We start from the raw sequence: 21,839 nt of genomic DNA on the forward strand, positions 1-21,839 counted from the left end.
AACAGGTGCTGGAGAGGATGTGGAGAAATAGGAACACTTTTACACTGTTGGTGGGATTGTAAACTAGTTCAACCATTATGGAAAACAGTATGGCGATTCCTCCAGGATCTAGAACTATAAGTACCATATGACCCAGCCATCCCATTACTGGGTATATACCCAGAGGATTATAAATCATGCTTCTATAAAGATACATGCACACGTATGTTTATTGTGGCACTATTCGCAATAGCAAAGACTTGGAATCAACCCAAATGTCCATCAGTGACAGACTGGATTAAGAAAATGTGGCACATATACACCATGGAATACTATGCAGCCATAAAAAAGGATGAGTTTGTGTCCTTTGTAGGGACATGGACGCAGCTGGAAACCATCATTCTCAGCAAACTATTGCAAGAACAGAAAACCAAACACCGCATGTTCTCACTCATAGGTGGGAACTGAACAATGAGATCACTTGGACTCGGGAAGGGGAACATCACATACCAGGGCCTATCATGGGGAGGGGGGAGGGAGGAGGGATTGCACTGGGAGTTATACCTGATGTAAATGACGAGTTGATGGGTGCTGACGAGTTGATGGGTGCAGCACACCAACATGGCACAAGTATACATATGTAACAAACCTGCTCGTTATGCACATGTACCCTAGAACTTAAAGTATAATAATAATTTTTTTTAAAAACCCAAAAAAACCCAGAAATCTCAAAAAATAAAAAAATAATGTTACATAGTTAACGGTAAAAGGAGGCCCACACTTATATTATATAATATGCCTCAATGGACTAGATACTGTAATAGACTTAACTAGAATTCAAATATTCTTATGTGGGCTTCACATACATTAGCTTACTTAGTTTTCTTATGAGGACACTGACAAGTAGGTAAGTAAATAATACTTACATTTATTCATCAAATAACCAGAGTTCAGAGAAGATAAGTGATTTTCTTCATTTCGTAGGCTACAAAGTGATAAGACTATAATTTTATCCTAGATCTTCAAATTAAAACATACCCACTGACATTTGAATAACATTTTTATCTGTATTCCTGAAACCTGGCTACGGGTTCATTTTATGAATGATGATTTTTGGAAGATTAGCTGAATATTCAATACTCACATTGATGTTAGTGGTCCTTTGTTTCTTTAACATAAAAGTTTTAAATGAAAACAGGAGATCATTATTTAATGCTTTTAAACGTCATAAATAAATAAATGGAGTCCATTTTTGGACTTTCCATATTTAATATTTTTCTTTTGTTACTTCATTGTGCTATGAATGTACTCCCAGCATAAAATCCATATTTGGTTTAATTTATTTTTTGGTGACTCTATCAGCTCTTTGAGGGGAGGGGTTACTTCATATTAATCTCTTTTTCTTATCCTTTAGATTACTCTCTGGCGTGCATTATATGCTCAAAAGTTGTTAAGTACTTGAATGGATCCCTCGGACCTAACTACATTACATTATTACCAACAAAACATTAAAGGCTTAGTGATGTTCACTATGTCTAGTTAAATTTTAATTTCATAGTTTATTAAAAGAAAACCTAAAATGTGTGTTTCTTGAAAGATTTTCCTTGATTTACTATTGAAATTATTTAATTTATTATTGTATTTTATAATTATATCCTTATTTTGTGTTTTTAATTTGAACTTCTTGGGTAAAATCTTAACTGTTACAAATATTTTAAACATTGGAATTACATGAGAACATAATTCATTATAATGCAGATGTTAGAATACATCAGAAGTGAAATCATGGTTCAAACAGGCCAACTACAATTGAAAGTGAATTTACCCTACAAAGCACCCTTCAACACCAAATTTACAAAGGGATTACCTTGTAGCTCTGAGCACATTTAAGTGGATTCGCATGATATACTCTTTAGCTAATCGACAATTGAAATGCAGTTACAAATACAAGTCCTTGGAGACTGTAGTTTTGGAAACCCATTGCAAAATATAACCCTAACTTAGGTTGTTAAAAAAGCAATCCAGTGTAAGCTAACACATTTTTTTTTCCCAGTAAGGAAGGCTAGGAAAAGTAATATTATTGACCTAAAAGTAGTGTGTGTCCATGAGGCTAGAAAATAATTATTTTTTTTTTCAAAGATGTATTCAGGGAAACAGAGAAGAGATCAAATTTAAAACTCCTCTTAAATGGTTCATGGAACAGCATTAATAGGAAATCCAACGGGACTTATGCTAATCTACTTTCTTGGCTAAAACTGAGGATGTAAGCAAAGTGATTTCTATAATGGGTGGATAAAATACATTTTATTCTCTCAATGTTTTGTTGTTTTTTCTTATAGGGAATATCACTATAGGTGATATTACATAGGATTTTATTCAGCCCTCTTACTTTGTATTATCAGGTAGATATTAAGAAGCATGTATATGTTTACAGAGTCATAAGGAATTCAGTTTTGGACTCTGCCCCCCAAAAATACTAGGCTAGTTTTTGATGCACCCCTTTTTCTCTAGTGACACATCTTAGTGAAACACTTTTCCCTAGATCTAGTAGCAAAATAGAGTAAAACTATCTGGAATGAAGGTACCTATCCATACCTGCTTCAATTCAGTAGCCTCTCTTATTTTCCTGATACCAGCTTCAGCTTAAGTGAGATTCTTTTTATTCCTGCATCATGCTGTGCTGTGCTGTACCTCAGAATTTCAGCACGAGCTGTTCCCTCTGCCCGGAATGTCTTCACCAGTTTGCATATTTCATTCCCTTTTCCTTGCATATTTCATTCTTCAGGTCTCAGATGAAATGTCAGCTCCTCATTCATTTAGTTCACTCTGTGTTACTTATTCTCACATTTTCATTAACTCTGTCAATTTTTTTTTAACATTTTCTTGATTACACCACATTTGCCACTGATTTAATTATTTGTGTTATTGTTTATTACTCTAATACAACTCCTTTCTGACCACCCAGGGACTAGCACTATATTTTGCACATAGTTGGGGGCTGACAAATATTTATATGGTTAAAGCACGTTTCTTAAGGTTTTTTCTTTTTTTCCCCTCTTTTTCTTCTTTCTCCTCCTCTGCAAACTCCTCCTACTCCTTCTTTTGCAGCAATGTAGTTTCAAAGGTAGAATCAAATTATTATTTTAAAAAGTTTGTAGCCCAAAATGTTACATACTGGCTATGCCCAAGAAAGCTTGAGGTCTAGCTCACATTCCTACACTTAATACACATTACATTTAATATAATGAGAACTCTGATTATTATACACTTGAGATATAAAAGAACTTCAGATTAAAATGATGAATTATAATCAGTATACTGTTATACCTTCTATCTCCCATTTCATAATATGCTTCACATGAGCACATTACATTACAATTATCATTAATCTTCCCTGTTGTGAGGCACATGATACATAGTAGATGTTCAGTAAATATTTCTTGAATTGCATATGTTGATATATAAAGTGTGGAATTTAAGGCTGGAGAGCAGACAAGTTTTCAGAAAAATGTCTAACCACAAGGATTGAAGCAAAAATCATTTCTGATTAACTTAGTTATTTGGAAAATGTATTTCCCCACTTGCAGTCTCAAAATATGTTTTAGAGCTTGTAATATGATCTTCAGTGATGTCTTAATTATGTTGGCTGAAAATAAAGTGCATTTGGAGAAAATGTAACGTGATGTCACCAGAAGCCAGTTTCCTCTATGGTTCAGGGAAAGATGTGTCAAGTCCCGTTGAATTGAGTCTGAAACACAGTTTTGACCACAGTTGCTGGGTCCCTGGGCAGGTTACTTAGCTTCTAAGCAAGAGTTTACTTGTTTTCAAAACGGAAATAACACCACACCTGGTATATCTGATTATATGGAAATAACCTCAAAATCCCAATAGCTTCTGGATGGTCTCCTGGAATATTAAGGCATCGTCAAGACCTACACACTAAAGGAAATATGGCAGTCTAAGGAGATAAATAATAGACAGCAACTTATGACAAATCATTTATTTTAAAACTAATTTTTCCCAAAATGGCCTTGAAATAAAGTTATAGCAGGTATTATTTCAAGTTTAAAATTTAAGTCTCCAAGTGAACCAATAAATATGTACTGCAATTATTTTTTAATATTTTGGGACCACATATATGCCATTTCTAAGAAAGACAGAGGCCCCTTTTGTGTGTAATAGTAATAACTTTCATGATGGGAGTTTGAAACTCCCAATAAAAGGTCTCCATTCCCTCAAATATCTTTGACACTGACTACCATGAGTCTAATTCCCTAACATAGCCATGCATTGGAATTCCACTGTTTATATGCAAATTTCAAAGTGGTAAGGCTGAACTACATGAAACTGATGTGGTTTGAGCATGAAATTGATGGCCAAATACGGGCAATTTAATATGGTTCAACTTTCATATTTAATCTACAATCAGGCACTAACATCTATGTGAAATTATTTGCAATGGCATCACAAAGCAAACACCACACAAATAAATAAAAATTAGACAAAATAACTTGGTTCTGGATGAGTTATAAAGAAGTCAAGACCAAAGGCAAGATATTATAAGGAAAAAGGGAATCAAGAAAAGAGACTCTTAGGTTCTTCACAAATTTTCTTTGATTAGACCTTAGCTAGACATGGCATTCGTGGTAACATCCATCACATATTGATGAATTTATCTTTGAAAAATTGTGTAAGATAAAAAACTGCAGTTCGGGTGGCCGGGCGCGGTGGCTCACGCCTGCAATCCCAGCACTTTGGGAGGCCGAGGCGGGCGGATCACGAGGTCAGGAGATCGAGACCGTCCTGGCTAACACGGTGAAACCCCGTCTCTACTAAAAATACAAAAAACTAGCCGGGCGCGGTGGCGGCGCCTGTGGTCCCAGCTCCTCGGGAGGCTGAGGCAGGAGAATGGCGGGAACCCGGGGGGCGGAGCTTGCAGGGAGCCAAGATGGCGCCGCTCACTCCAGCCTGGGCCACAGAGGGGAGACTCCATCTCAAAAAAAAAAAAAAAAAGCAGGCCGGGTGCAGTGGCTCACTCCTGTAATCCCAGCACTTTGGGAGGCCGAGGCAGGTGGATCACAAGGTTAAGAAATCTAGAGTATTCTGGCCAACATGGTGAAATCCCGTCTCTACTAAAAATACAAAAATTACCTCAGCGTGGTGGCGGCGCCTGTGGTCCCAGCTCCTCGGGAGGCTGAGGCAGGAGAATGGCGGGAACCCGGGGGGCGGAGCTTGCAGGGAGCCGAGATCGCGCCGCTCACTCCAGCCTGGGCCGCAGGGCCAGACTCCGTCTCAAAAACAACAAAAAAAGAAGTGCTAACAGGACTATCATGCCTTCTCCAGCACTGGCATATAGCACACATACATAAAGCTGGGACTTGGGACTTAAAAAAATAATAATAATCTATAAACCTGACTCAGAAAGAAAATGTAATTTTTGCTAAAAAGAAAAAAATTATAGTATCTTCGACGATCATTAAAAATAGCAAGCTATAGGGATTCATATTATTATGAAAAAAATTTAGGTATATTGAAGGAAATATACCTAAATTTATGTATATTTAGGTATATTGAAGGATTGTGTGCATTGGTGTTCAATACACACAAAAACATATGCAACCACCTTAATATATATTATTTAAAACGTGGATGAAGGTACTGCTGGATCCCATTAACCTAACAACAAAATCAGAGCAAGCCACGTTCTGAATAGCCTGCCTCAAAACTTCCTGAAAGCGTTTCTATTTCAATTCGGCACATCAAGTCTGAAAAAAAAAAAAAAGAAAGAGAAAGCTTGTCATGGTTTTACTTTTCCTACCTGAGTTACCAGTACCATTCCCTTTCTTTCCACCCAGGCACAGGTCCATCTGTCCTGCGGCTGCTATATTTGATGGCTGGGGGATATACACATCTGCCCTGGGCAAACACAGCCAGTGTTTCCTCCACAAACACAGATTCCCATGACAGCCCAACAGAAAAGAGGGGGAAAAAAATGAGAAGCTGAGGATATTACATTTCTCTTAGACCTACCACCTGATTCTCATTTGACCCACTCTCTCAGTCTCGTAAGCCCACCTTCATCACTTTTTATTCACGTGGCTCTTTTACCAGCTGGGCATATGAAATTCTAAGCCTTTGTAGTTTTCCAAGTTACTGCACAATAATCTTAGCAAGACAAGAGAACATTTAAGAAGTCCTTTCCTTTCCATCTTTGTTTAGATTATTGGACTCCTTTGCAGAGGCTATCAACTCCAACTGTGTAAGGACACCTGTCTACCAGAACAGGCTTGAGATTACTAATTCATTTCACATGGGTCACCAAACAGCTATCAAATAGCAGTAGCTCTTGTTTATTACCAGCCTAGATCAGATTCAAACTGGAGACTCAAAGCTAAAAGGCTTAACCTCCAGCCCCTTAACCCTGGGTCACTCCCAATCTGTCTCTGGGGCATTTTTAATTACTATCAGAGTGAAAAGGATTATAAATTCCAGAATTCCCATATACAATCCCTTTTGAATGCCCAACTCACTAACAGCCAAGAAGTCTTCCAATCCACACATATTTGTTCACATGATTATATCTATACAAACCAAATTAAGTGGAGACATGAGGAAGCAATCATCTTGAAAACTCAGGCTAAAATCGAAATACTTCAACTGAGGTTTGGGAATTTACCTTTTTAAGATTGGAAAAATGTGCCAGATGATGTCCCTGCATTAATTTTAACTTTGCATGTGCTAGTGCCAAAGGGCAAAAAAAAAAAGAAAAAAAAAGGTAGAAAATTCAGGTAATTATCCAGACCATTAAAACCTAGCCATCTAATACTGAGAGAAAAATATATATAAAGAGAGGGGAAAGCCTTAAGCAACCAGATTGAGATAATTCAGCAATTAGCCAAAATCCAACATTGCCTTATGGTATAAATATAGTTAATACTTTTGCAGAGTGGAAAAGCAGGATTGGGGGACATCAACTTTACAATTTTTCTATATTTTGGTTTTCTAATGGAATACCCCAAGGTAAAAGAAAGCTCTAGGACCATTAAATGTTCTTTTGGAGTCATGTGTTCTTTTGGTCACTTCTATATACTTACGACTTTGTTTTAAACTGATTGAGATTTGGTACTTCAGCAGCTGTACAGAATATAACTAATCCTTTTCTAAAGCTTCTCTAGAAATAAGTATCTGAATTAAGTCTACTAATATTTATTGTACCTTAATCACACAGGTAACCATGCCCTATGCCAGATCTTTCACAAGAGGTTACACTTCTAACATATTGAATCTTACAAAGCAATCTTCTGAAGGTAGTATTATTATCTCTATTATATAGTGAAGAAACTGAGGCTTATTTGTAAGAATATCAATTATTTGGTGTATTAAAAAACATAATTATCTGTTACAGGTTGAATTTTGCCCCCACCTAAAAAAAAAAAAAAAAAAAAGATATTTTGAAGTCTTAACCCTCAATACCTATGAATGGGATCCAATTTGGAAATAGGGCCGTTGCACGCTTAATCAAGTTAAGAGGACATCACTAGGGTGGATCTTAATCCAATTACCATGTGTGTCCTTATAAGAAGAGGGAAATTTGGACAAAGACACAGAGACACAGGAAGAACACCTTGTGGCAATGGAGGCTGAGAGTAGAGTGATACATCTGCAAGCCAAGGAATGCCAAGGTTTGTTGGCCATCAACGTGGGCTGAGAGAGTGGCACGGAATATATTCTCTCTCTGAGCCCTCAGAAGGAATTAACCTTGCCCACACCTTTACTTTGGACTTTTAGGCACAACAATGAAGAGAGAATACATTTATATTATTTTGAACCAACCAGTTGGTAGTACTTTGATATGACGGCCCTAGGAATCTAATATATCATCCAATGCAGAAGAAATAAAATAACAAAGTGGGGAGTTAATTTTACATATTAAGCAAGTTTAGACAATACTGGCATAAATGTCTTTTATGTTTCTTTAGGTAAATACAGCTAGAATATTTCCAGCAGGAAAATATAAAGTCTGGATTACAAAGGGGCCCTTACAAAGTTGTATCTTGAGTTCCATTCTGAACACTCTGACCATGTAATTACATTTTGCACGCACACCACACACACAGACAGACAAATCTCAATAAGTGAGACCTCATTGCCTATGGAGTGAATGCCTAGCTTCTCAGCCTGGCAGTATCTTTATGATTTATACTCTTAAACGATGTCTGATAATTAGATCTATGAATTTTCCTTCTTCCCCAGGCTCATCTTGTGCTGCTACTGTAAGAAACACACTACCCTCCAGCTAAACTGAATCCTGGCTATTTGCCCAAACAGGCGTTCTGCTTTCCCACTTGCTTTCTTTTACTCATGCTGTGCCCATTATATTAAAGTACGGCCCTTCTTCCCTCTCCTTCACCTCACTGTATTTGAATCTTTCCAGCTTTAAGACAATTTGATGAGCCATCTCCTGTACTCATCCTTTGCCAATTAGAGAGACTTGGGTTCAGTTATTCTCCTGTCCTGTACTTTGTGTGACTCTCCTGTGGCTTTTCCAGTTTTGTGCTTTGCCATATAGTCTATGTTTATCTTATCTCCATTACTGTATCAGAAATCTCTTGGAGCGGGACGTAACCCTACTTATCTTATACACCTTCCCTCTACCTCTAGCACCTAGTACAATGCCTTCCACAGAGTCGGTCCACTACAAATATTTGCTGAATTGATTTTAAGTTTGAATTAAACAGCACAGTATCTCTTGGGCTGAAAAACCACATTGCAGATGGCATGCTTGTATTGCTCAGTATTGCTGCACCAATGGAGCAAGGCGTATTGCTGCAAATTCTTCATCTAAATGATGGGAGCTACAGAGGGAAAGGTTTTCTAAAAAAAGATTATCCACAAACTAAAGCAACAAGAGAAACAGAAAACTGCTATAGAATTTTTTCCAGTTTATTCTATCCATCTAGTGGTAATTCATTTGTCTGGTAAGAATATCTGCTAGATTCCAGTGTTAGATTCAAAGTAAAGCTAATTTGCATTGGCATAGTGACTTAACTCACTAGTGTATTATTACTATGTAAGCAGGTGTACATGCGACTACAAATAAATGCTTGCTGATGGAATCCCAGCAGGGCTTCTGATGAGTTTTCATTTTGTTGAACCTTACCCAGGAAATTACTGTGTAAAAAGCTTTCTATTAGTTATTTGCCTGAAATATCATTTAGCTACACCTGGCCAAATTCATGGCAATTATACTAACTATACAAGAAGACATTATAAAAATCTCGTCAGTCGTTTATATTCATTTTCTCAAATTTATCACTGAGACTATAGAAATATACATACATATATGCATACTCAAATACCAAAAAAGCACACATTAAGAGAAACTTAGTATTTAAAAGTGAAGAAAGGAATATCAAAAGAGGAAAACAGAAGTTAATCTTTCCTCAATATGGTATCCACACTAAGAGTTATCAACTCCAAAATTCAAGTTACTGTTTACTAGTAGCCATAAAAATACGTACAAAATAAATTTATGCATCTTGATTGTAGCCCTAAACATGCTTAAATGAAAACAATATAAACTCTTTTGTTGTACTATAGGATACATGAAAAAGCTGACAATGAAAATTAGGACCTTTAGTGTCACAGCCTATGACCATATGTATCAGCTTTTTCCATAACAAGTTCTGTGATATGACCAAACCCATCATGTCTCCATAGCTGTGTAATAATGAATTTTGTTATATTTATTAAAATACATCAGTAGATCTGGAGTTTAAGAATATTTTAGTCAACAAATATTCACTGTGTGCCTCCTTTATAGGAGGTTTTTCTGTGATCGATTCTGTAAACAGAAAATGTAAGATAATCTCGCATTTCAACACTTTCACTCTATTTTGAAATAAGAAATAAGACAAATATTCACACGGAAGAATATGTAAGGTAATGTATATAATAATACATGTAAAGTAATGTATGCCAAATGGCAGAATACTTGCTACAGACAATCAGTGTGTGCTATAGAAGTCCATAGTGCAGTGAGATTGCGAATGGTAGAGTCAATGGTGGTGTGGAAGGGATCAGGAAAGTGTCACAGGGAGGGTGACTATGAATGCTAGTTTGAATGGAAGAGTTTCAATTTATAGCCATACTCCTGGTGTAATAATGTGACCTGCTTTCACTCTCAAAAGTGCTTTGACCTATGGGATAATCCTTTGTGCATTCTACCACAGGAGCTAATGAGCAAGTGTGGCCTTGAAATAAAGGTAGAATTCAAACAAGCAGAAGTGGATGTTTCTGGAAAACTAAGACAGGAAAAACGGTGTGTGCAAAGGGACAAAAGACCATGAAGCCTAGAAATCAATAAGGTGGATGACAGCAGCTTTTGTGCGACGAGGCCTTGTCTGTATTGTGAACTACAAAAAAAAAAAACATGCATTGGAGACTTAGCCTTCCAGATTCAGCTTTCTCCTGAGAAAACAATAGGGTTTTTCTTCAGAGTGTGCTTTACAGACCATTACTATAGCCTGAATTTATGACAGAAAGAAGAATCATTTGGGAATATGCAGTGATTCCACTCAATGTTAAGTCTCTCCTCCTGCCAAAGGTAACCAGATTTAACCAAAAGCAACGACAACAAAGATAGATCATTCCTAAATTTGAACTCCTATAATTGATGAATAATTTTCTAGTATAAGAATGTCCCAGATATTGCATGAGGCATAATGCAAAAGCACTTTTGTAGTGTCAGTATACTCCAATTACATTTCACGGGACATACACTAAAATTCTGCTGCTTGTCTGGAATTCAAATCTGACTGGCTATTCCATATTTTTTCTGGCAACATATTTCTGCCTCATCAGCCTTCAGGCGTTTCAGTTAGTTACTTTTAGGGCTGACAAATCTCTCCAAGCCTTGACTCTAAACACCAGCTTCTTTAGCTTTCAAAGGTAATTGCTGGTTTGAATTTAGGTGTTAAGAGGGACTTGTATAGTTATTTATTGATGTTTTTCTGAATTTTTTTTTAGTTCCAAGTTCATTTATTATATGCTATGGATTAAAACTCAAATCTTAATTTCTAATTTGGATTGTCCTCTAAAGTAACTAAAAACAAAGGTATGACATAATCACATGAGTTCAACTGATGCTCATTTTTTGTCATTGGGCACTTCAAAAGTTGAGGCAAAATCTTCCACCAAATAAATCATGTAATGTTTCCCGAGCTCCTGAATTTCCTCAGTTCCCTGTCACAACGGTCCTGTGAGGTATTCCACAGAATGTAAGTGGACAAACAGGCTCAAGGAGCTTGGGAATGCACTTCAAAGTCCCCTAACGACTAATGGTGTTAACTTTTGTACCTAGAACCCATGATGGCAAATTTAGTCAATTTATTTACACTATAATAGAACTGTCTCCCAAACAGCAATACACATTCCTTATCATCACTTTCCAACGATTCTCAAAACCTCCTGATATGCAAGTGGAAATGAGTTGTCGCTTTCTGATTAACTATGTGAATATTCTTCTCATGTCTTTTCTCATTTGGTTAATAAATAATGAAAATGACAGTGACAATATTTTCACTTGTTGCAACACTGTGCTAAGCATATTAACATGTCGCATTTTACTTGATGTTATTAAAATGTCATTGAATGATTGTGTTCAATAATCAGGAATTCCTTAAGCCATTGGAAGTATGAAAAATGACAGCAGTTTACAATCTTCTGACACACGGATATAACCTTTTGACAGGTACTACAGGAGATAAACTTTTACATCTTCATGTTCTCTATTTGATGGACAGATGGTGCTAGATCAAGAAACAGACTTTGAAGCCTGAAAAAGAACAGTTCTCAACAACAGGAAAAATGGCATTTATTCTCCATGAACACAAAGAAAATCAATATCAAAAAAACATTAAAATACTGAAGTATCAAGAATTTATGTTGGTGGTTACAGATATTTGTAAGAAATTATTTTAATGTTGGAGTTAATAGAAAGGAATCTTATAAATTCAATGAACAAATAGCCAAGAGCAGCTGATTCCAGAAATTGCTAAAAACTCACAATGATTCCAGAAATTGCTAAAAACTCACAACTTTGTTTTCAAAGTTTTCAAAGCTCTGATCCAACATCAGTTACTCTAGCCCTGAAAGTCTGTGACAACATCACAGGCACCTTTCTTGGCTTTGTTCCCTTCCTGCTGCCTGCCTATCTGTGGGGAGTGAGGGTATTTTCTCCCCATTCCAAGCAATTCTTTGGTTTCCCTGTATCCTTTGTGACCCACCACCCGATCCAAAAGACCCATTTCAAAGCTCCTCTTGGTTCCAGTCTTTAATCTGAATAGCTGGCCTTAATCAAATGCAACGGATTGTACAGGCAGTATGATGACCAATAAATTACCTCACTTGTCAGGCAGGGCTCACTTCACATATATGTAGCAACATAACAACGAAAATACAGGGGAGTAGCCTCCTTACTTTTAGGCCAACATAGTAATGCATTAGCCACACAACTGTCAGAGTATGTAAGCCAATTATATGCACATATAGTAACTGGAAAATAGTGTTCTTTCACTAGAGAATAAAAATAAGAAAGAATTCTGTTAAGATATTTTCTAGTATAGGTAGTGAAATCTGAGATTACTTACAAATGACATAAAAGGTAATGGCCTTTTTTCGATATATATTGTGAATCCTTAATAGGATGGCCCAAATAAATACAGGGAAAAGCATGGAACAAATAGAGAAAGCCAAACATAAATGATTCATCACTGAATTATTTTTGTTTGGAATTTCAAATTTTTAAAATTTATGAAATAAAACAACTTTATAGAAAGTTAAATTTTAAATGAGAAATTTCTAAGCTGGAGCACATTGTTAGACATTATAGCAAAATTTGATTGGGAAGTGTAAAGACCCAAACAAAACCGATCATACAGAGGTAGAGGATTGCCAGAATGGAAAATACGTCTATGGTCTAACATTTGCAAGTGATGCCGTTCAGTTTCTCTTTGCCTGCCAGTCTCTCTTTGTATGAAATAGTTGCAATACTGGGATCTTCTATCCACTTCCAATAACTTGCTACTCTTACTTCCAAGTTCCATATCCTTGATAGGGATACACTCAAAGATATGCTATCCATTGGGAATATTGTTCAAAGAGATGCTATCTATCAGGAGTGTTGTTAAGAGGATTTCTGCACTGGTTTTGAACTGGATTAGACATCTTTTAAGTTTCTTTTAAGTTTCAGTGGCTTATAACTGTATGATGATTTTCTTCTTAATAATAGGTATTTTTGTCAAAGCATATTAAGACTGTGGCTATACAATACAGATTAGAAAATGAAGTGTTCTCGCTGCATAATAGCATTATCAAACTTTTTATGAATAATTAATTATGATCTTGATTTCAATTGTCCATGAAACATAAATTCTGTATTTCCAAAAGGGAGCATTTAGCCTCTATTTTGAACACCAACATTGTCAGGCCATTCCATGAGTATGTTAATTTCATTTCAGGACATATCTTCTTCATGAAACTCTTCTAGACACTCATCAGCTCCAGACTCAATGGTTTTTTGATCTATATGAGGCATGACAGCAGATGTGAATCTTGGTTTATAAACTCAAGCTTTTCATTTATAGTTATCATATTCTTTGTATGTATTTAAAATAAAGGCTAGCATAAAATTCCATCTTAGGCATTACTAAAATTTTCTCCCCAAGTACAAAACTTCTTGAGCCTCATATAGCAAAAATCACTGGCACCATCCTACCTCCTTCAGTGAGGACGCACCTTTCTACGTTGTTATCAGTACAAGACTCTTTATCCCTGCTGAACTCTTCTGATAATTCTGCTGCTTCTATGCTTAAGGTGTGAACTTTTGTTACAGTGTTTGCAATCCCTATGTCTAGAGTTCTGCCTCCAATGACGCCACGTGCAGCTGTCTGAGGACTTGCCATCTCGCCTGGAGACTGTCACCAGTTGAACATGAATCTCTGCTACATGTGGGAAAAAGCTGACCATCAGCTTGTTTTTAGTTTACCAGAAGTCTCTCTTCCTGCTGTCTGCATTGTATTTTTCTCTGTTTGTTGCTGGTGGTGGTGGTGGTGGTGGTGGTGTTATTCCATCTCAGGCCTTTTCTGCCTAGTTACTTGCTTAAAGAAGAAAAAATAGAGATAGACCAAATGTAAACTAATAATTCAAGAAATAATTCTTCACTGATGCCATTAGGCCATTTACCTCTAATGAACACTTGTTATTTCCCTGAGAAGAATGTACTGTATCATTTGATCTAATCATCTTTTACCTCATGTTTCTCACTGCTATCTATGTAACTAATATGGGAAATATCTGTGCCAGGGTTTATGTGATAATAAATCAATCTTCGGTATTCAGCCTGTGAGGGTTGTGGGGAGGAAAATGTCTTAGTGGTTCCCGTTACACAGCATCTAGCACTTATGTCTGGTCTTCTCTAAAACTGTTAAACCAACAATATTTCCTTAATTTGATGAATAATTTCTGTGATGACAATCTGCTCTACTAAGCAGGATAAGCACAAAATAAAATGTTGGTCACTAACATTTTGTGTTTCTCATGTAGGACATAGCATTTCACCAGCAATCTTTACTTGCATTCATTTTGAATCATCTTTATTTTGTATGAAGCCCTACGCATAATGTAACAAAGAAAATTATCATTTATAACTTAAATTCAAAGTTCTGATCTTGAAGGAAAAGATAAATATTAGTGGTAAGAATAAATCCATATCCAGGAGTCTACTCAAAATTATCTAAACAATAAAATGACTGTAAAATGCTTTTCAAAAAATAATCATATGTTTTTGAAGTGCACTGGTATAAAAAAACTGAAGAACAATTTGAGATAATGCACAACAATCCACTGGGTTTGTGAGTGACTAGGCTGTGATGTTTTGGAGTCTGAATCTACTGATAACAACAGGGCATTTTTATCTTAATGAAGGATAGTAATGATGGCATGATATTCTCACTGATGACATGAATTTTGACAGTTACTGATAATTTATGTATTTTGTCCATATGTAATATTTATAGAGTTGAATTTATCTTGTACAAATTTATTGGAGATATATATATATAAAATATATATATTGCAATGGAGTCCTGCTCTGTGGACCAAGCTGGAGTGCAGTGGTATGATCTCAGCTCATTGCAACCTCTGTCTCCCAGGTTCAAGCGATTCTTCTGCTTCAGCATCTCAGGTAGCTGGGACCACAGGCACTGCCACCACACCCTGCTAATTTTTGTATTTTTAGTAGAGACGTGGTTTCACCATGTTGGCCAGGCTGGTCTTGAACTCCTGACCTCAGGTGATCCACCCACCTTGGCCTTGCTGGGAGTACAGGTGTGGGCCACCATGCCTGTTCCCCATTTCCTAATACATAACATGGAAAGAAAAAAAGGAGAAAGCATAGAGGAGATGATCTGGCTGAATCTGATCTGCTGTTTCAATCATTTAATCTTTTGGAGTTAAGTTGTTTAAATTTCATCATTAATCCAAACAATATCATAGACATGCAAAATAAATGATCAGCTACTATATAAACATCCATTGTATCTTATGTTGAGAAATATGTATTATACAGTGTACAGTATATAACAGAAATGTATCCCAAATATACACAGTATATAAAATATTCTGGTTTGCAGATATGTTTCTAAAATAAATGAGTATGAACAAGATACCGCCGAGGTACCATTGATGGAATATTCACATTGTTATTTTCTACCTAGTTTCAATATTGTACATGCACTGACTTTGCAGTCCTTTTCATCTCACATCCATTAGGAAGACATTCAGGGGAAGAGGGTGAGAATAAAAACCAGATAATATTATTGGGTGTGAAAGTATCAGAAGGGACTGAAAAGATTGATAGGTTAGGTATGTTCAAACAGAAGAGTGAATACAGACACTGTAGTGGATTGTAGAATCAGGATTCGCTGTGAGGCCACCATTTACTTTTAGAAATTATCCGACTCTAAAGCTGAAAAGGACATCCAAGGTAATTTTGTCCATCTTTTCCTCTAGGTAATTTATTCAAAGCCCATAGTAACTCATGATAGAATTAGGCCCACAACTATTATTATACAAATTCTAAGGTTCTGTTTGAATTACAGGAGGGCCTTAATAATATATACCACTGCAATGAAGTATCTTGTGCATAATGGACACTTATGTGCATTAAATGTATGCATTTAATAATTAATTTTCTGGGAACTGTTCATAAAATGGAAGAAAAAAATTGTCATCATTTACTGAAAATGGTAGCATTTTATAGACACGATTTCAGATTAGTGAATGCCAAATTAAAATTTCTCTTTTCATTCTTATCTCTCCCAGTATTCATGGTCTCAGAACTTCATCTTTTCTATAAACTTAAGTAAGTACTTTTTTATTCTTGTCTCTTTTTTTTTTTTTTTTCCATTTACTCAATTAGGAAAACAAGAGATAATTCAGATTCTTAAGGCGAACATTGTTTCACTTTCCTTTGTTCAAAACCACTTATACTGACACCTTTCAGAGTCTATTTCTCTTATTTAAGACTCCCCTGTGCTAGTTCTTTGTCTTTTATGAGGACATTTCCTGAGATTTACTCTGTACCGTGAAACAAAGCCTAAGCAGCTGTGTGTGTGCTCCAGCATCCAGCAATACCACACAGCCAGTGCTGTTGGTTTTCTTTTCCCTGCCAGGCTCTTGTTTATTTGTTGGTTTGTATTGGAATGGTCTGACGGGAACTAACGGGAGTCTTACCTGCAAGGCCTGAGTCCTCAATGTTCTCAGCATGAGCATAAGAAGCCGGGCTCTGCACGTCGCAAGGCCAGCAGCCTGCACAAGTCACCCCAGTTCCCATGGTGCAGCTCTGCAAATTTTAAATATTCCTGTCGGGTTGCATTTTCCACAACACTACCACGATACGTAGAATAGATCTGGACATGTCTGAGGTGAGGGAAATGAAAGCGATGACGAGGAATTAGGAACAGTCAGGTTCACTAGCTGCCTGGAAGAACCACCCTCAGAGAGATCAGAAATCTAAACACACACACGCACACGCACATACCACACCACACCACACACTCAATTAATAAGCCAGTCAGTCGTCCATGAAGATCCTTGTAAAGAAAATGAGGATTATTTTGTCAAAATAATCATCATGTTTTCTGAGGGCTGTCCTGCTAAAAATGTAGCTTCTCCAGAGAAACAGCTACATGCTCTCCCTAAATAGCTCCATTTGGCTTGCATCACTGTTTGTCCTTATCTTAACTGAATAAGAACTTTCTGATATATTTCTAAACGAAACCAATTTTTGGACTCAGTTGCAATGCACATTTCACAATCTCTTCCAGATGTGATTCTATAGAACTCTCTCTCACACTTACAAAATGGGCAAAGGGAATTTGGAGATGTCACACAGCAAATCACTTTTTCTGGCCCTTCTAGGATTGAAGAGGAGGGTGGTCCATATGACATTGAATATAGGTGAGTCACACGCTGGGCTTTGAAAAGAAAAGCATTCTCTTGAGCTGTGAATAGGAGCTCTGTATTCCCCTTTGAGGCTAACTGATACCCTGTGATGAAAAACACTGTATAAACCCAATAAGCTTTTGTTCACAGCACCAGCCGGTGTTGTTAAAGCCTTCTGTCCCAGCTCTGACAATGTTCCAGAAACCTGACCTGCCACAATAGGAAGGCCCTGAACGGAATAGCTAATTGAGCCAGATTGTGCAATTCCATTGTGATACCTAATAGACAAAAACAACAGATTTTTATGGTTGGATTTTTATATTGATAATCAGAGTAGATAAATGGATGTGTTTGGACACACACACACACACACACGTTCACATACACATATACACTCTTACAGTCCCCACAATAATACTAGGCTCAGACTTCCATCTCAAAATGCAACAGCTCTTGAGAAGTTGTCATGCAATTGCAGCACAATTGATGAGAATGTTACGAATTAGCTCTGACTGCAATGTGTCCAACTTGCTCAAGATCCAGTCCTACTCAGTTTTAATCTTTATCAATACTTAGAGGTATTGTATCTCTAAGTTACAATAATTGTATAAAATTCTTGAAATGTACAATTCAATTAAGCACAATCAACAAGGAGAGCAAAACAATTGGATATACCATCTTGGAACAAGGATGTCAAGCTGCTTATTAAGATCATAGAAAATACCTGTGGCAAAAAAAAAAAATAGGTTTTATTAAACAGGCACTGTATAGGGAAACGGAAAATTTTGATAATTACTTAGAAAAATGTAAGGCAAATAAAAACTTACAAAGCAAATATGCAAATAAAACATATAAAAATTGCAATTTAATTCATTGCTATCTTCTAAAAAATTCCTTTAGCTATCACCCAGCCTAAAATGTTTTTCTTGAGCTTCACTGTTTAAATAGCTGTAGCAAAGAAAGTTTTGCAAAGTTTGAACCTCACTGACCACCTAGTTTATGGTTTTATAGCCAAAAATACCTGGGTTCAAATAATTATTCTACTTTTTAATCATATGTGGATCCGGTAAGTTACTTATCTGGTATGAGCCTTAATTTATGCATCAGATTCTTATAAATTTGTTTGGAAATATATTTATAATCTCACTTAATTTAAGTGCTTAGCCCAGTGCCTGGAGCATAGTTCATGATACATTGTGACTATTAAACTATTTTCATAGAATTCGGCTCTACTGTAGGGTGTAGAGTAGGATAAAGAACTCAAAAGATGTATCTTAATAAATTTTACCACTTTTAGTCATGTGATTTTTCATTCCAAGATTAATACAGTTTGAGTTTTTATCAATAAAAAAGTATACTATTTTGCTTTAACAAAGAAAACTGTAGCAGTAACTATGAGATGGATAGAAGGTAAGAGAGAAGATTTTCTCTTGCCTGAAGGTCTGAGTTGCCCCATGAAGCGAGAGTGACCGTCCTCTATGAGTCACTCAGGAGGCCAGACTCCTTCATTCTTTTTGCGCCTAGAGTGTTGTCTTCATTCACACTATGAAAAGAATGATCTTCTAGGCCGGGCCTGATCGCTCACACCTGAAATCCTAGCACTTTGGCAAGCCAAGGCAGTCAGATCACTTGAGTCAGGAGTTTGAGACCAGTCTGGCTAACATGGTGAAACCCCATCTCTACTAAAAATATAAAAATTAGCCGGGCATGGTGGCGTGTGCCTATAGTTCCAGCTACTCGAGAGGCCGAGCCAGGAGAATCGCTTGAACCCAGAGGCAGAGATTGCGGTGAGCCAAGATCAGGCCACGGCACTCTAGCCTAGGTGACAGAGTGAGACTCCACCTAAAAAAGAAGATAAATGAAGATCTCCATGTCTGTGCTGTAGCCAGTAATCAGGTAGGAAGAGGAAATAGAAGCAAATCACCTGGAAATTTTTCACTTTAGTTCTTCCAATCCATTAGCCGGATTACATAAGCACATATAGCCATAAGAGCCTCTGAAAAGTATTGTCACTGCCATGTACCTCACGAAAGCTCAGCAAGTCAAATTGCTAAAACAAAGGAGAGGGTAGATATGGAAAGACAATTGTGAATTTATTTCAGAAAATTTATGCATCAGTTCTCCATTGCTGCATAACACACCGTCCCACAACTTAGTAGCCTAGAACAATAATCATTTATTTAGCTCGCGATTTTTTAAACTGGCAGTTTAGACTGGGCTCCACTGAATGGTGTTAGCTGGCTTTGGTGGGACTCGCTCCTGTGTCTGTGGTTAGCTGAAGTGTTGCAGAGGGGCAGGCTGGCTGTCAGCTGGAGTGCTCTGACTCTCCTCTTGTCCTCCAGCAGGCTATTCTTGGTCTCCTCGCCTGGTGGTTACGCAGAGTCTTTCACTTGTACAGTGTCACTTCTGCTACATTCTGTTGGCCAAAGCAAGCCACAAGGCCAGCAGTGATTTAAAAGGTGGACAATACATTATACTCCTTGATGGAAGAGCCAAAGGTCACATTGGCAGAGAATGTAGAGGAGAAGAACCTGTCCCAATTTGTGTAATCTATCACAGAGGATAATCAAATCAGGTTTGCTATTCATAAATTTACTACAGTAGAAATATGAGAGAGAGCACTCTTATTGTGAAATGTTATATTAATTAGAGACATATCAAGTTACTCAAGAATGGAGATGGATACAAATGTAAAGTCCCTAGGTCATACATAGTTATGAACAGGTGCACGCACCCTTGCATAACATTTAAATCTGAACTAGACCTTCTACAGTATACACCTAAGTCATGTGTTAAGGGATAGCCGATCTCTGTTTTGGTGGTTATGGACTCTCCAGTGATCTGGAGGAAAGAAAAGAAAACATCTATATCATCTAACGATAATAGAAGTCCAATAAATATTACAAAGTAGTAGCAAAAAAAACTGACCTGCATATCAGAATAGCTGAATTTTAATTCAAGCTAGGCCTCACAATTTAGATGATATTTACGTTTGCTTGGAGCTCACTTTTCATTGTGCATTTTGTAAAGGATTTACTAAATTAAATATAATATTCCTTCCTGTTTTGCCTAGTGTTTCTGAATCACTAAGACTAGCAAAAAAAAAAAAAAAAAAAAGACTTGTCCTTTAAGGTGACTACAAAACTATTAATATATGAATGAAAAAAGAAATACAAATGATCAGGGTACCTAGTGTGAAATATCAAGATATATGGAAATGTATATACCTATCTAAATTATGTACATTAGAACTGAAGTCCTAAAATATACCACGTCTGTAAGTCAACTACAGAGACACTTTTTCTTCAGAGGAGACCAATGTTATTATTTGAAGTAATAATAAATCATTGATTTATGTATGGTAAATATCCCACAAAAATCATAATTAGAATTCAAATACATTTATACAATTTATTATATAAAAAGGTTTCAAGTGAATTTGTTTTTTAATAAACACACAATAATTGAGTTCTAGATATGACTGTCCTATATTTTCATAATTCCAGGATACATACACCTAGATAAGAATTTTTGTCCTCATACCATATGGCCTTAGAAATCCAACACTAAGTCATGTTTCTTCTGCAAAACAGACATGAGAATGACAACCAATTTTTCATTCAACAAGAAGTATTATGTAATCCACAAAGATGTGAGCAACACAATATATGGCTACCTAAAACATATATTCATACCTCCATAGCTAGCTACTGTTTAGGAAATGCCTCCAACTTTTAAAGAACCCTATCGATTGAACAGCCTAGTGGTTATTGAACAATGGCTGAAGAACAATAACCAGCAGCATAAGTATGGCCTAGGAACTTATTCGAAATGCCGATTATCCCACCATACCCAGACAAACTGAGTCAGAAACCATTTTAAAGGATAACGGTAGTTTAACAAGCCCTACGGGTGACACTGATGCATGCTAAGGTTTGAGAACACTAAATTAGTGACTACTACTTAGCAAGTCACCTAGGAAGTGTATTTGGAAACATCTGAATGGAATCCACTCATTATGCTGCCATCTAATTATTACTATCTTCTGTTTTAAATCAACGGAAGTTGCCTATGTTCTCTACACGAATGACGTATTTGTGTACATTACGGCTCCTTGAAAAAATTAATGCAACTTTACCAGGAGGAATTGGGCCATATGCTTAGTATCTAAAAGAAACCAAATAAATATTTGTAGACCTAATTTATTATCATTTCATACAAGACTCAAAGAAAATTATTTTTTTAAATGCTGTAAGAAGATAACTTCAATATTTCAATTGAAAGGGGATTCCAAGCAGTTCCATTGTTTTACAATCAGAAGGAACCATGTGGTTTAACAACTTCCTTTTTACGAA

Source organism: Theropithecus gelada, chromosome 2 (genome assembly GCF_003255815.1).
Source record: "Theropithecus gelada isolate Dixy chromosome 2, Tgel_1.0, whole genome shotgun sequence".
Classification (NCBI taxonomy): domain Eukaryota; kingdom Metazoa; phylum Chordata; class Mammalia; order Primates; family Cercopithecidae; genus Theropithecus; species Theropithecus gelada.